The sequence below is a fragment of the Schistocerca gregaria genome, chromosome 10 (assembly GCF_023897955.1).
Source record: "Schistocerca gregaria isolate iqSchGreg1 chromosome 10, iqSchGreg1.2, whole genome shotgun sequence".
NCBI lineage: Eukaryota > Metazoa > Arthropoda > Insecta > Orthoptera > Acrididae > Schistocerca > Schistocerca gregaria.
The window spans coordinates 150,651,129-150,668,665 of record NC_064929.1 but is presented as its reverse complement, the minus strand read 5'-3'; the positions used below and the strand labels follow the sequence as shown (position 1 = coordinate 150,668,665).

Below are 17,537 nucleotides of genomic sequence, written 5' to 3'. Positions count from 1 at the left end.
GCGGCAGAGCGCTGTCTTACCGAGGGACATAAAATGGTGTATGAAGAGAATCTATATTGAAATTCCACGATCTAACAATCTTATAAACACAGGCGAGGGTTACCCTTTAAGTAAGATTTGGAACTTTGTTTTGTCATACATTAAAAAACAACGGTCATTGATTCGGTCATTTCGCCTACTGCCACTAGGGAGGCGCTATACGTTCACCTTCTCTGTAGGGCAGTTAACGATGATTACGTTCGTGCGCGTTGATGGTATGAAGGAGCCGCCATTCGAGTCTGAATACGGGGCCCCATAGTCGGCACCTTAACCATGACATTTTTTTTGTGTGTCTTCGATGGTCTTGTAAACTGTTTGTTTAGAACGGCGGCGATATCTTCTGTACGGCATCTTGCACCATGGTGTCATTCTCATTTAACAGTGACTATATTTTTTTTTTTTTAGTGTAATGTAAAATCGTCAAACGAGTTTTAAAAACCATCAGTATTTTTCATCTATGTATATTTTACAAAATCCTCGTATGTCACTTGTTTTTATCTAAAAATTGTCAGTCTTTTCCACCTACGTATTTTTTACACATTTATCTGTTATTCCAAGACCTGCGACATGGTCGCGAATTGAACAGTGACCCGAAAATACGGAGTGTTCAAAAAGTCTTTCCGCAGTGCCGTATTACTGTTAGGCACGCCTGCCGTGTGCCTCAGTGAATATACCGAAATGAAACTCAGTGAAATACAAGTTATTAATTTATTGAATATTTATCTTTACTTACAAATTTTCACATTAAATGTTGAAAGTGTTCCCCCTGTTGTTGAACATACAGTTCAATTCGTCTAATCATGTTTCCAAACACAAACTGTAACATTTCTTCTGTAACGGAAGCAGTGAAAGTGGATATTGCAGTTTTCAATTCATCGATGGATTTTGGACGATATTTATAGACAGTTGATTCCACTGCGCGCCAGAAGTGAAAGTCAGGTGATGTTAGGTCAGGCGGTCATGGAGTCCAAACTCCTTGTGAAATTTTTCGATCACCAAAAACATCAGCAAGCAGTGACATTGAAATGCGAGATGTCTGCGCGGTTGCACCATCTTGTTGAAAGTAACCGTTCAGTATTTCACTTAAGTTCTCCGATGAATGGGTACAGAATATCCACTTCAAGGGAAATAACCCAGGCGGTTAATGATCATACGGCACTGCGGAGAGACTTTTGAACACCCGGTAGAATGAATTGCCTTTGTTTAACGTCTGTGGTCACAAATTTTTGTCATAAGACTACCGGTTTCGGTCTGTAATGACCATCTTAAAATCTGCAGCAAGAGATGGGAAAAACACAAATACAACTAGTGGATTGTCTACAGCGCAACACAATAAAATAGACCACGATGAAAAGTGTTACTGACGTACATGTGCATTTGTGCGCTATAAATGTGATGAGGCATACCTGTTTTATAAAAACGTGTCCTAATATACTGGAGCGATAGTAGCTTCCTCAAATGCTAAACACAAAATCAGCTCCAGAATCGTCAAACATACATTAATAACAGTATACACAAGAGCCTGTTGAAAACAAACTGCCGTACAGAAGTCACAAAATGTGTGTGTTAGCGAGATCGGCACTTGTCGCTACTTCCATGATAATTGTACGATGTAAAGTATTTCTTTTTATAAATGGCTTAAGTATTTTAATTTAAAATATTGTTTTGTGGAATCAGTAGTGTGAAGTTTTTCATCTTAGGCCGTCAATTTATTTTCTATTTGTTCTTTGAGTTTTTTTCTTCGTTCTTTTCTAGAACTTAATTTCAGGGTTGTAGCCTCTCCCCAATGTTGTTCAATCTGTATATTGAGCAAGCAGTAAAGGAAACAAAAGAAAAATACGGAGTGGGTATTAAAATCCGTGGAGAAGAAATAAAAACTTTGAGGTTCGCCGATGACATTGTAATGCTGTCAGAGACAGCAAAGGAGCTGGAAGAGCAGCTGAACGGAATGGACAGTGTCTTGAAAGGAGGATATAAGATAAACATCAACAAAAGCAAAACGAGGATAATGGAATATAGTCGAATGAAATCGGGTGATGCTGAGGGAATTAGATTAGGAAATGATACGGTTAACGTAGTAAAGGAGTTTTGCTATTTGGGGAGCAAAATAAATGATGATGGTCGAAGTAGAGACGATATAAAATGTAGACTGGCAATGGCAAGAAAAGCGTTTCTGAAGAAGAGAACTTTGTCAACATCGAATATTGATTTAAGTGTCGAGAAGTCGTTTCTGAAAGGATTTGTATGGAGTGTAGCCATGTATGGAAGCGAAACATGGACGATAAATTCTTTGGACAAGAAGAGAATAGAAGCTTTCGAAATGTGGTGCTACAGAAGAATGCTGAAGGTTAGATGGGTTGATCACATAACTAATGAGGAAGTATTGAATAGAATTGGGGAGAAGTGGAGTTTGTGGCACAACTTGACTAGAAGAACGGATCGTTTGGTAGGACATCATCTGAGGCATCAAGGGATCACCAATTTAGTATTGGAGGGCAGCGTGGAGAGTAAAAATTGTAGAGGGAGACCTGGAGATGAACACACTAAGCAGATTCAGAAGGATGTAGGCTGCAGTACGTACTTGGAGATGAAGAAGCTTGTACAGGATAAAGTAGCATGGAGAGCTGCATCAAACCAGTCTCAGGACTGAAGACCACAACAACAAAATAAAGGGGGATACAATAAAAAGCAGTGAAATAAAACACGACAAAAGTTAGATTGTTAAAAAGGAAAAAGCTAAGAGACTGTAATTGACATACGCTCAAGTTCTTGGAACGGCGTGCCGCAAGGTACGAGGGGCCTCTCTGGCTGTCACGTGACCCTAACCACTTCTCGCCTATGCGGCTTTTCTGGCGTTAGCGTAACAGAGGGCGCTGATTACGTGCGGCAGTCTGTTTTCATTCATTCGGCTTCTTTAGCTATTTGTTTTGTAATTTTTATATTACTCTGTGTACTCGGAAAGCTTTTTATTATTTATGTGATTTTCTGTAATATCGCCACTTTATCTGTTTTGCGCGGGAATATTGTGTCAAATTGACTTCATGATTGTGCTGCAGACCCGAAAAAAATAGTATCAGTTATTACGCCGCGAAGCATATGTAGTTTCAAAAATGGCTCTGAGCATTATGGGACTTAACTTGTGAGGTCATCAGTCCCCTAGAACGTAGAACTACTTAAACCTAACTAACCTAAAGACGTCACACACATCCATGCCCGAGGCAGGATTCGAACCTGCGACCGTAGCGAGACATAGTTTGATATGAGGGTTATTCAGTAGGAATCTCCCCCCCCTCCCCCCCCCCCCGCCCAAAAAAAAAAGTGGCCGTCACCTTACCAGCTGACAAAATTCTTTGCCTCTTTCGGTGCACTTTGAGCAGCCTTTGACCATTGTTTTGACTGCCCGTTTTGGCTCTGGTGTGTAACGGTGGATGCCAGTTTCATCAACAGTCACACGTCGATGCAAAAAGTCTTGCGGATTGCGATTAAACATCGCCAGACGTTGTGTAGAAATGTGCCGAATGCGCTTTTGATCGACTGTGATCGGTCGTGCACTCATTCCGCATAGGGCTACGTAATGGCCAATTCTCCGTGCAAGATATTATCCACTCGTTTCGTTGATACGTCTAAAGTCTCAGGAATGTCATAAATATTTATTCTGCGGCCTTGTATTACAATATCCTGGATTGCCCATCCGGTTGGCCGTGCGGTCTAACGCACGGCTTTCCGGGCAGGAAGGAGCGCCTGGTCCCCGGCACGAATCCGCCCGACGGATTTGTATCGAAGTCCGGTGAACCGGCCAGCCTGTGGATGGTTTTTAGGCGGTTTTCCATCTGCCTCGGCGAATGCGGGCTGGTTCCCCTTATTCCGCCTCAGCTACACTATGTCGGCGATTGCTGCGCAAACGAGTTCTCCACGTATGCGTACACCACCATTACTCTACCACGCAAACATAGGGGTTACACTCGTCTGGTATGAGACGTTTCCTGGGGGGTCCACTGGGGGCCGAAACGCACAATAACCCTGGGTTCGGTGTGGGGCGGCGGAGGGGTGAAGTGGACTGCGGTAGTCGTCGTGGGGTTGTGGACCACTGCGGCTGCGGCGGGGACGGAGCCTCTCCGTCGTTTCTAGGTCCCCGGTTACCATGTAACGCAATACGATATCATGGATTGAGGAGACAAGAGATCTTCGACAGAGTGACTTTGTAAGTTGAACAGTGTGTTGCGACCCTTGCTGTTCACGTGTAAGGTGTCAGACAAATCCAACAACTTCCATGAAAACCCTGACATGATAAGCAAATCCAGTAGTATGTCACAGAGTTCTGAATAAATCGTGACATTAAATTAACCAAAGTAATACGAGTAACGAGTGAGCAAATGGAATACCACAGACTAACACAAGAATGCCTAAATGCATGTCGTACCTTCCCATTGTGAGACAGACGCAGTTACGAGGGGAGAAACGAGAACAGAAGCCGAGAGTAGAACCGTGTTAAGCTAGATGGCCCTACGATAAGGGACGGACTGGACACCCACGTCACCAGCTAACCACTAGGACAACGCCAGCTGCAAGTTTTAGCGTGAGACTTTTTCGCGTCTCTGTTACGTTGCAAACTTTAAAAACATTGCCCCACCCCGAAAAGTATAACGTTTATCATTGGATAGACAGAATTTTTGTAGGCGGAAGTTAAGGTTAACATTAAGACCCTTATTGGTCAGATGAAAACACAGCCAGATAGTTTTTTAAACCAACTTCGGCAAATGGTAGTAAGGGGAAGTTAGGAGAAGTTAGTTAGTTCCGAGACGGAGAGCTGGATGGCTGCTGCGCCGGCCGCGGCCCCCTAACGAACACCAACAAGGTAATGAACGCGATACCGCATAACAGCGCATAAAGCTTCTCTCAGAACTGCAGAAGTCTCATCTGTTACACCCCCTTTTTGCGTAATACTAGTGTCGATCGTCAATTAAAGCTCATGGTGTTCACATTTGCCATTTGAAGTAAAAATCTGAAACTCGATGACTGTTTTTGTTATCTAGTTATTGAGAAGCCATATTAGCCACTGTAATTTACGACAAGTTAGATAAGTAATTAAAGATAATTGAGGGTCACTGTAGACCATTTTGATAGTTTTCTCTTTTGTGAAATTTAATTTAAACCGAGATTATAGATGTGATATGGCATAGGCCATCCTTCGATCGATTGCAGAACTTGGAAACCCATTCACGGAATATTCGTTCACATTTTTGTTGAACGCAGTTGGTTTTTTATCACCCTGTATTAAAATATTTCCTTTTATCAGTAGTGCACTTTATAAACAATGTTTTGTGAGAAGAATAAAATTTCCAATGGTAAACTTAGCTGCTTTTTCGACGTTATTTTACCAGCTAACTAAAAATAGGAAAGCCTTGAACCCCTTCCACTAAATTTAGTTAGTATTTAGATTCTTTTACAGGGAGTGCAGTGGAGCTGACGCTGAAATCATTAAGTATTTGGTTATATCATCGCTAGTCTCACTGAACTCTTCTGAACTCTACATGTCATGTGTGGTCTGGCGTCTCTTTACCAGCAACAGGTCCCAGGTTCAAACTAATCAATTCCCTAAAAAACACGCTTAGAGCGTCGTTGCGCGAAAGTGGTAGGGAGACACGATATAGAACAAACAGACACCACCCAGAATGTTAGACACGTTGTATATTAATGACCTTACAGACAATATAGGGTGTACATAAAGTCCGAGAAACTTTCAATTATTTATTTCACAAAAACTAAACATTGTACAGATGCCATATATATTGCATTTTGATGATAAACTCTGATAGTGTATTTTTCATGCGATATGCGAACCATGAGTGACCCGGTAGACGTCAGTACGGTAATCGAATTCTTGCTGTATCTGTCCCAGCATGGCATCATCAAATGTGGCTTCCCGTATTCTCTCCCGGAGCTCTGCTACATCACGTGGTAGAGGCGGCACATACACCAGATCTTTAATGTGGCCCCACAGAAAAAATTCACACGGAGTGAGCTCTGGTGATGGGGGAGGCCGTTTCATGAAACAGTTTCCCTCCGCACCTGACCTCGCCATGTTTTCGACTAGCGCGGACTATCGGCAAATTACCAAACTACGCCGTGGAGGTAAACACGAAAAGCAAACTAGCAGGGATTATCTTCAAAATGAGATATGTATGATACCTTCTTCTTCATGCGTTACGGCCTCTGTAGGACCACGGGTAGCTCCTTCGTGCACTGCATTTTCCTCTTCCCCCAGAACCTCTTCATTCTTTCTCTTCGTTTCTCCCTCTCTTCTTCCGAGATCTTCAGTTTCTGTTTCTCCTGGCGGCTCCACTGGTGACACTCTAATCTTTTCCTGTATTCTTTTCTGTGTTTCACCTCCGGCGTATTTGTCGGTGTATATTTGTTCCTCCAATTTTCCTTTCCTTCGACCTTGATCCCCAATTCCAACCAGTCCTTCCGAAGTTCAGCAACCCACTTGTCCTCCCTGTTTCTGTGCATACTCATCCTAACTACATGTCCAGCAAACCTAGCCCTTTTTAGTCTGGTTTCCCCGGATATTGTTGTCATGTTCCGGTAAAATTCTTCCCTAGATCTTCGCATCCACCTCTTTTGGGACCTAGTATTTTTCTCTTTTCTTTCTCTACTTGTTCTGTCCCATTTCTTCCTAGTGTCATCGTCTTAGCAGTATATAACACTGCATTCCTTACCTTTGCCTTGTAGTGCCTTCTCTATGCCTCTGTGGATATATTCTTTTTATTGTATATGTCTCTTGTCATGCAGACGGCTGACTTCATATTCTTTATCCTCTCTATTATTCCCTCTTTGCTCCTGTTCCTTCCTGTTATAAATACTCACGCGTATTTAAATTTGTCCAGCATTTGCACAGTGACTTCCGGTGCTTCCCAGTCTGCAGTGGTATTTAATGTGTTTGTCTTGTTATAGGCAATCCTAAGTCCCACCTTTCTGGCTACCTTACTTACATTGTCGAGTTTTCTTCTTCCGTCTCACTTACTACAGCTATGTCATCTGCAAAGGCTAGGCAGTCCACTTGAGCCCTGTTATCCTTTTTGTCCCCCACATGGGTCTTTGATATTCCCATTTCCTCGTTTATTAAAGTCCACTGTCTGATCACTTCGTCTAATGCCTATACTGAACAACAATGGTGACAATACATCTCCCTGTTTAACACCAGTCTTGATCTCAAATTCTGCTGACAGTGCTCCTCTGAATCTCACCCTTGCTTTTGTGTCTGTCAGAATTTCTTTTGCGAGTTCTTGTGTAGTTCCATCAAGTCCTCCGTTCTCCAGGATCGTAACAAGTCTGTCTGTCGATGGAGTCATGTGCCTTTTGTGAAGTATGATATCTGTACAATATTTGGTTCTTGTGCAATAACTAGTTGAAAGTTTTCGCGGACTTAATGTACACCCTTTAGTATTGATGAGTGAAGTCTCTGTTGTGTGTACCTGTTGTGTTAATTAAACTTAAGGAAAAACCCTACGAACTTTAGCACCCATCCAATAAGATAATCATGTAATACGTTTTGATGAGAACTATGATTGACAACAAGACTGATCTCCGGCCCTTCGTTTGTTTCAGGTGAGTGAGAGCGAGTGTCCTGTGAGCACCATTGCGGCGATCGCCGAGCATACCGACAGGTAACGTTTCCCTTGATCAAAGCCCGCTGCAAGTGATAGCTCGGTCTGTGTTGTTCTGCCAACCTGCTGGAAATGGGACAGGCGGAAAGTGCACATATTCCTGTATAGGCTTTTTTTCCGTGCTGTCAGAGTACTCCAGTCCCTTCGTAGTGAGTGGTGGGCAAACTGTCGTGACATGATGTGCAGCTACACTGTAAAAGTTAGCATCTGGCAGCGAACATGGTTTTTAATTTATTTGTTCTTATAATTAAATTTTTCCCGAGACATTTAAGTTTCATCTTTACTCTGCGTTAATGATGGAAGCAGAAGAAATGAATTAAAATTTGGGCCACGGCCGGGACTCGAACCCGGTTCCTCTTGCAGAAATGCTAATAGTGACAATGTAGAAGGAAAATAAGATGAAGATACGAATTGAGGTTTGTGTTGGGGAGGGCACTGGAATTAAGTCGCTCGTGCAGAAATGTTGACCCTAGTGCCGCGCTGGTGTAATGTTTAGCATTTCTGCCTAGTAAGCAGCTGGCGCGCTAGCTCAGCCTGTCCGGTCAGAGAGCTGGCTGGTCTCTGAAATACACTACTGGCCATTAAAATTGCTACACCAAGAGCAAATGCAGATGATAAACGGGTATTCATTGGAGAAACATATTATACTAGAGCTGACATGTAATTACATTTTCATGCAATTTGGGTGCATAGAACCTGAGAAATCAGTACCCAGAACAACCACCTCTGGCCGTAATAACGGCCTGGGCATTGAGTCAAACAGAGCTTGGATGGCGTGTACAGGTACAGCTGCCCATGCAGCTTCAGCACGATACCACGGTTCATCAAGAGTCGTGACTGGCGTATTGTGACGAGCCAGCTGCTCGGCCACCATTGACCAGACGTTTTCAGTTGGTGAGAGATCTGGAGAATGTGCTGGCCAGGGCAGCAGTCGAAAATTCTCTGTATCCAGAAAGGCCCGAACAGGACCTGCAACATGCGGTCGTGCATTATCCTGCTGAAATGTAGGGTTTTGCAGGGATCGAATGAAGGGTAGTGCCACGGGTCGTAACACATCTGAAATGTAACGTCCACTGTTCAAAGTGCCGTGAATGCGAACAAGAGGTGACCGTGACGTGTAACCAATGTAATCCCACACCATCACGTTGGGTGATACGCCAGTATGGCGATAACGAATACATGCTTCCAATGTGCGTTCACCGCAATCTCGCCAAACACGGAGGCGACCATCATGATGCTGTAAACAGAACCTGCATACATTCGAAAAAATGACGTTTTACCATTCGTGCACCCAGGCTCGTCGTCGAGTACACCATCGCAGGCGCTCCTGTCTGTGATGCAGAGTCAAGGGTAACCGCAGCCGTGGTCTCTGAGCTGCTGCAAACTTCGTCGAACTGTTCGTGAATATGGTTGTTGTCTTGCAAACGTCCCCATCTGTTGACTCAGGGATCGAGACGTGGCTGCACGATCCGTTATAGCCATGCGGAAAACATGCCTGTCACTCGACTGCTAGTGATACGAGGCCGTTGGGATCCAGCACGGCGTTCCGTATTACCCTCCTGAACCCACCGATTCCATATTCTGCTAACAGTCATTGGCTCTCGGCCAACGCGAGCAGCAATGTCGCGATACGATAAACCGCAATCGCGATATGCTACAATCCGACCTTTATCAAAGTCAGAAACGTGATGGTACGCATTTCTCCTGCTTACACGAGGCATCACAACAACGTTTCACCAGGCAGCGCCGGTCAACTAGTGTTTGTGTGTGAGAAATTGGTCGGAAACTTTCCTCATATCAGCACGTTGTAAGTGTCGCCACCGGCGACAATGTTGTGTTAACGCTCTGAGAAGCTGATCATTTGCGTATCACAGCATCTTCTTCCTGTCGGTTAAATTTCGCGTCTGTAGCACGTCGTCTTCGTGGTGTAGAAATTTTAATGGCCAGTAGTGTAATAAAAAAAAAGAAACAAAATGTGTAATCGGACCAACAACGAACATCAACAGATGTCATCTGACGTCCTCTACGACCAAATGTAACGAACGATAACGAACAAAATGCAAACAAAAATAAGGAAGAAGACGCGAATTCGAATCCCGGTCGTGGCACAGATTTTAGATCATTTCTTCTGCTTCCATCCTTATCGTAGAATTTTTTTATTGCATTATCGATGTCGGGACTGCGGGTCTTATCAGACGCATCTTGAAATACTTGTATACGGGATGGGCGAGAAGTCCCGTAACACACAGTAATTAATTTGATTTGTTTTAGCACAAGTACTTACTTACGTAAGTAAGTCTCTAATATATTCATCTTCCTGCAGACGCATTTCCACACGCCTCCATGTTCTTCTTGACACACTTTCAGCATGTCCGGTGTTATAGTGCGAAATGCATCATCAACAGCATTGCGCAGTTCAGCGTTTGTGGCATAACGGCGTGCACATACATGCGCCTTAATGACTCCCGATAACGAGTGGTCACGTGACTTGAGGCAAGGACTTCTTGTTGGCCATTTCAAAGGAGCTGGTGTTGCTGATGAACCGTCCTGGAAAGTATTCATTTAGGAAATCACGCACTGCAAGAGCGTAGGGAGGAAGCGCTACGTAGTGCTGGAACCATATGCTTTGTGTCAGGCTTCGTTCCTCAAGCTGGGGTATTAACTATGTTTGTAGCAAGTAAAAATAATTTGCTTTCCTTAAAAAAATACGGTCCAAGCAGACGTGATGTCATCTTCGACCATATCACTACGCGAGGTGGTTCTTTTCTAACTCGACTGTGTAATGAGGATTCTCTTTGGACCAAAACAATATTTGTAGCATAAGACCTGTAATATATGGCACATTCATCTGAAAGCGTAACCTCGGCACGGTTCATGTTTTCGGAAATTGAGCTGAAGCACGGCACGCTAAAATGCGCTCGTTCCAGCCTGTATCCGATGACTCGTTTACTAAAGTCGATCGAAGAAAGTGTGACCTTAAGCTCTTTTTTTCTTGTGATCTCGCGTTCCGAAGCCCGTTTAGGTGTCGACTTCATAGGTCATCGTTCAAAGCAGAGACTGCGGCGCACTCACCATCAACGGAACAGGCTCTGCTAACGGTATACTACGCCTTCCATATCGCTGGCAACAGCTCCTGCACAACGCTGGTGATTACTTTGACGGACAGTAACAGGTACAAACATGTAACTCTTTTGTATCGGTTGTCAATAAATAGTTGCCACTATTTAAGTTCCAACCCTCGTATGAACGGATCTTATAAACAGTCTCTACAAGGGATGTTTTAAGTCAGTAAAAAATTTAAAAAAAGAAATTATACTCTGCTCAAGTCTACGTCTGTGGTACTCATCTGCTATTGAATAGGATCTGACAACATGGAACATTGATTTCTTGAAACCCCTGGACGCAGCGTAATAGACAAGCATTTGTTACAGGTAAGTTCCTACTAAAATAGTGCGAGAGATGTGCAAAATCGGCGACCCCTTGGTCGTATGCTTCCCTTGTCAAATGGTTCTAACAAGGGAACCTCCCCATCGCAGCCCCCTCAGATTCAGTTATAAGTTGGTACAGTGGATAGTCCTTGAAAAACTGAACACAGATCAATCGAGAAAACAGGAAGAAGTTGTGTGGAACTATGAAAAAAATAAGCAAAATATACAGACTGAGTTGTCCTTGCGCAAGATAGGCAACATCAAGTATAGTGTGAGCTCAGGAGCGCCGTGGTCCCGTGGTTAGCGTGAGGAGCTGCGGAACGAGAGGTCCTTGGTTCAAGTCTTCCCTCGGGTGAAAAGTTTATTTTCGCAAAGTTATGATCTGTCCGTTCGTTCATTGACGTCTCTGTTTACTGTAATAAGTTTAGTGTCTGTGTTTTGCGACCGCACCGCAAAACCGTGCGATGAGTAGACGAGAGGGCGTACCTCTCCAGTGGGAACCGAAAACATTTGATCGCAAGGTCATAGGTCAACCAATTCCTCAACAGGAAAACACGTCTGATATATTCTATGCGACACTGGTGACGGCATGTGCGTCACATGACAGGAATGTGTTGTCGACCCACCTAACTTGTACACTTGATGAATGGGTAAAAAGACTCTTCTACCTTGCCCGATTTAGGTTTTCTTGTGGATGTGATAATCAGTCCCAAAAAAGTGATCGCATCGGATGGACAGATAACAATTGTCTGAAAATAAAAATTAACTTTTCACTCGAGGGAAGACTTTAACCAAGGACCTCTCGTTCCGCAGCTGCTCACGCTAACCACGGGACCTCAGCGCTCCTAAGCTCACACTATCCTTGATGTTGCCTATCTTGGGCAAGGACTACTCAGTTTGTATATTTTGCTTATATTTTTCATAGTTCCACACAACTTCTCCCTGTTCTCTCGATTGATCTGTGTTCAGTTTCTCAAGGCCTATCCACTGTTCCAACTTATAACTAAATCTGAGGGGGAGTGCGATGGTGAGGTTCCCTTGTAAGCTCTGTGGGACTTAACATTTGAGGCCATCAGCCCCCTAGGCTTAAAACAACTTAAACCCAATTAACCTAAGGACAACACAAACATCCATGCCCGAGGCAGGATTCGAACCTTCGATCGTAGCAGCAGTGTGGTTCCGGACTGAAGCGCCTAGAACCGCTCTACCACAACGGCCGGCTTCGCTTGTCAGTTGCTTCATAGGTTTCGCATTCTGTTGTTGGCAAGTAGGAGTGCCGCCTGTTGTCATTCATCGCAGGATTTGAAAGTTTCGTTGACGATGGGTCCTCGGTTAGCCATCTGCAGCGCAGAAACGAGCCCTGCCCAGGTTGTGTACCTCAACTCGACTGTTCGCTTTGTACACGCGAGACGACTGTGTAACGAGGCGCGGGGATAAGCAGACGCACCTGCACTTCACACATCACGTCTTCCCTTGTCTTTCCCTGCTGCGTCGCTTGAGGTGTTTACTCACGGCAAACATGTGCCTGCCCCCCGCCCCCCCCCCCCCCCTCTCTCTCTCTCTCTCTTTCTGTGTGTGTGTGTGTGTGTGTGTGTGTGTGTGTGTGTGTGTGTGTGTTGGCAAATCAGCGCTTGCGGGAATGTACTCGTCGCCCGTGCCAACTGAACCAGAACACGAGATGTTCCCAGAACATACGGTGCCGTGCAGTACCCTTACTCACCCACCCTTCGAACCACAAGGACTCTACTGCAGTTTGGCGCTCTTCCCTCCGCCCCTCTCGGAACTAGTCCACTGTTTCATGCCGTCTGCGCATCGGTCATACCAGTCGCACCCACTGTTTACTCCTGCGTAATGAACCACTTCCACAGTGTGGTTGTGGAGCCAGACTGACGATATCGCACATATTGATGCAATGTCCCCTTCTTTTGGCCCTCCGTGATGTCTTCCAGATTCCTTAAATTACTGGGCGATTTACGGGTGGCTGAACTGGTTCTCAGTTTCTTCCGTGAAACTGGTTTTGATTTCCAGACGTAAATGTTGTATCCACGGACCCAACCAACCATCCATCCATCCATCCAACCAACCAACCAACCAACACGTGCCCTGACCGTGACATCGCTGGCCACACACAGTTCCTGTCGCGGCCGTCGGCGTAGGGCATTACCGCCTACGGAAGAAGTCGCGCCATGGCTGAGCTCGGGTCCGCAGCGCCCTCTGCCTTTTGCTTATAAGGAGGAGCGCTGGCGTGCTTATAAGGAGGAGCGCTGGCCCCGAGACGGACAGTCTATAGTCGATTGTCTATTGCTAGCCTTTCGTGGAGTTCATAGCGGAGCCCCTGCAGTGTGATATTTCCTATTGTATTCGACTAGGCTCGGTACACGGATTACTCTCGGATATTACTTGGACTCGTATTGCTGGTGCACGTTTTGTCTAGCTGGCCCAATTCTTGTCATTAATTTTTTTTCGGCCAACAGACATAGCTACATCCTGGTCACTACCCACGCTTTATACAATTTGTGGTGGCTGCCCCAAAAGTACCGCCGAGGACGTAGGGTTTGGGAGCCGTCACAAAAGTAAGGATTTTCTTTACTCCTCGAGCAGGGCAGCATGATTCTGGTTTGGAGTTCTCGTCATGTCTTCTCGATCTGGGACTCCATCACCACTCTGCCATGGGAATATCGCCCCTTTTTTGCAGTTTTTAGATTTGGTCTCACCTTTTATGCGTTTTGCTGTGTGTGTGTGTGTGTGTGTTTTTGCTTTAATTTCATTATTTTATAATCTGACTACCCTGACAGGATACGTCCACTTTTGGCGGACCCTCATTCTTCTGTGACTAACTTCGTTATCACGGGACTGATGATATCCTCGCCGTTCGATCCCATAAGCGCTGGACAGTGTGGCCGAGCGGTTCTAGGCGGTTCAGTCTGGAACCGCACGATCGCTACGGTCGCAGGTTCGAATCCTGCCTCGGGCATGGATGTGTGTGATGTCCTTATGTTAGTTAGGTTTAAGTAGTTCTAAGTCTAGGGTACTGATAACCACATATGTTAAGTCCCATAGAGCTTAGAGCTATTTCATAAGACGAGTGTCTGGCGCAGTTGTTACATCGGTTACTGCTGCTACAATGGCAGGTCAGCAATATTTGAGTTTGAACGTGATGTTATAGTCGGTGCATAAACGATGAGACACAGCATCTCCGAGGTAGCTACGAAGTGGGGATTTTCCCGTACGGCCATTTCACGAGTGTACCGTGAATATCAGGAATACGGTAAAGCATCAAATCTCCGATATAGCTGCGGCAGGAAAAGGATCCTGCAAGAACGGGACCAACGACGGCTGAGGGGAATCATTCAACAGGACAAATGTACAACCCTTCGGCAAATTGCTGCAGATTTCAATGCTAGGTCATTAACATGTGTCAGTGTCCGAACCATTCAACGAAACATCATCGATATGGGCTTCCGGAGTCGAAGGCCCACTGGTGTACTCTTGATGACTGCACCACACGAAGCTTTGCGCCTCGCCTGGGCCCGTCAACGCCGACATTGGACTGCTGATGACTGTTAACATGTTGCCTGGTCGGACGACTCTCGTTTCATATTGTGTCACCCTCAAATTGTGTCACCCTCAAATTGTGTCACCCTCAAATTGTGTCACCCTCAAATTGTGTCACCCTCAAATTGTGTCACCCTCAGCCTATAGGCGTCATTGAATGCGGATATGGAGGGGCATGTGATCAGCACACCGCTCTCCAGGCCGTATGTCAGTTTCCGAGACCGGAGCCGCTACTTCTCATTCAAGTAGCTCCTCAGTTTGCCTCACAAGGGCTGAGTGCACCCCACTTGCCAACAGCGCTCGGCAAACCGGATGGTCACCCATCCAATTGCTAGCCTAGCCCAACGGCGCTTAACTTCGGTGATCTGACGGGAACCGGTGTTACCACTGCGGCAAAGCCGTTGGCTCATTTAATTAATATAATCTCCTAATATGAACTACCTTTTTAGACACTGTAAATCGCACTGAATTTATCTTCAGGATAACTTTTTATGCGGTGATACTATTTCTTGCATTCCCACTCCACTGGCCGTTGCGGCATTCTAATCCAAACTAAAACAACTATTCATAAAACGGCTTTGAGCACTATGGGACTTAACATCTGAGATCATCAGTCCCCTAGAACTTAAGAACTGCTTAAACCTAACTAACCTAAGGACATCACACACATCCATGCCCAAGGCAGGATTCGAACCTATTCATAAACAAGGACGAAAAACTGAACTGGAAGCTTCTTATTTGCCCTCAGTAAGGAAATAACAGTGGCTGCAGGCGATAGCTGAGTGCTGCCAGCAAAAATTACTCAGCAACGGCGCAACGATATTTCCACTAAGAACTGAATTCATTGGACTGCGTCGACTAATTTCATTCAGTTGCTGCCACAGACTGGTTTCACTCAAAAATGTGAATGAATAATTCAATTGTTCCTAAAACTATAGCGGAATGAGCCGATTATTTTCGGACAAGCCGCGGATTCCATTATTTCATTTCGTTGTTTACATCACTACTCCTCACACGATCTCCTCACACCCACCCACTCACCATTACTATCTCTCTCTCTCTCTCTCTCTCTCTCTCTCTCTCTCTCTCTCTCTCTCTCTCTCTCACACACACACACACACACACACACACACACACACCATTCTAGTAGAGTTCCTGAATGAAACAACCGCTGCATAATCGTTCATTATACTGGGTGTTTCATAATTAATTACGTGAACGCGTACGGTTGGAAGTACACGATGCTAGAAGCAGGAAAGTCTCTGTAAACACAGGACCGTTTGCGAGATAATTGCGACTGTGTAGTTGCCAACCACTACTGACGTGATTCTGTGTAAACACCGCATGGTGTGGTCTTTGTTTACATTTTTGAGACGTGGAGCTGTATACAGAATGGATACGACAATACAGTATACAGTCAGCGGACCGCTCGTGTCAGTTGCTTGCGAAGCTTCAGTTGCTATGTACGACTGTCGGCGTTAACAAGTAACGTTACAGAAACTAGGAGTACGCAGATATGTGTTTCTGCATCTACATATATACTACGCTAGCCACCAAGCGGTGTGTGGCGGGGGCACAATTCGCGCCAAAGACATATTATCCCCCCCCCCTCCCTCCCTCTGTTTCACTCGCTGATCGCGCGAGGGACAAACGACTGTCTGAACGCCTCAGTACGAGCTCTATTGTCCCTTATCTTTGAATGGCGACCATTGCACGACTTGAAAGTTGGTGGTAATAATACATGCTCTACATACTCGGCCAAGATCGGGTATCGGAATTTAGTGAGCAGCCTCTTCTGTTGAGCGTGCCGTCTATCTGCAAATGTGTCCCACTTCAAACATTCTATGAGATTTGTAACGCTCTCGCGATGGCTAAATGTACCAGTCACGAATCTTGCAACTCTTCTTTGGACCTTCTCAATCTCTTGAATCAGACCCAACTGGTAAGGGTCCTATACAGACGAACAATAAGACTGGTAAACTAATTCCTTTGTTGAACGACTGCATCGCTTCAGGATTCTACCAATAAACGGCCATCTACAGTTCGCCTTAGCAGTTACTTGTGTAGTCTGGCGCCGGCCGCGGTGGTCTAGCGGTTCTAGGCGCGCAGTCGGGAACCGCGCGACTGCTACGGTCGCAGGTTCGAATCCTGCCTCGGGCATGGATGTGTGTGATGTCCTTAGGTTAGTTAGGTTTAAGGATTTCTAAGTTCTAGGGGACTGATGACCACAGTAGTTAAGTCCCATAGTGCTCAGAGCCATTTTTTTGTAATCTGGCCATTGCATTTGAGACCATTTCGAATAGTCAAACCCAGATACTTGACGGACGTTACCGATTCCAAACACTGGGCATTTATTTTATACTCGTACATTAATGGGGATTTTCGCCTTGTTATACGCACTAGGTTGTTGTTGTTGTCTTCAGTCCTGAGACTGGTTTGATGCAGCTCTCCATGCTACTCTATCCTGTGCAAGCTACTTCGTCTCCCAGTACCTACTGCAACCTACATCTTTCTGAATCTGCTTAGTGTATTCATCTTCTGGTCTCCCTCTACGATTTTTACCCTCCACGCTGCCCTCCAATGCTAAATTGGTGATCCCTTGATGCCTCAGAACATGTCCTACCAACCGATCCCTTCTTCTGGTCAAGTTGTGCCACAAACTTCTCTTCTCCCCAATCCGATTCAATACTTCCTCATTAGTTACGTGACCTATCCACCTTATCTTCATCATTCATCTGTAGTACCACATTTTAAAAGCTTGTATTCTCTTCTTGCACAAACTAGTTATCGTCCAGGTTTTACTCCCATACATGGCTACACTCCATACAAATACTTTCAGAAACGACTT

The 17,537-nt window shown here is 45.1% G+C and overlaps 1 protein-coding gene and 1 pseudogene across 2 annotated transcripts in view; one reads left to right on the top strand and one right to left on the bottom strand.

Annotated features, from left to right (window-relative positions):
• LOC126293600 (myc box-dependent-interacting protein 1) overlaps positions 1-17,537 on the top strand; it is a 420,229-nt gene that overhangs the window by 304,385 nt on the left and 98,307 nt on the right. The window lies entirely within an intron of this gene.
• On the bottom strand, positions 14,978-15,095 carry LOC126293858 (5S ribosomal RNA; annotated as a pseudogene).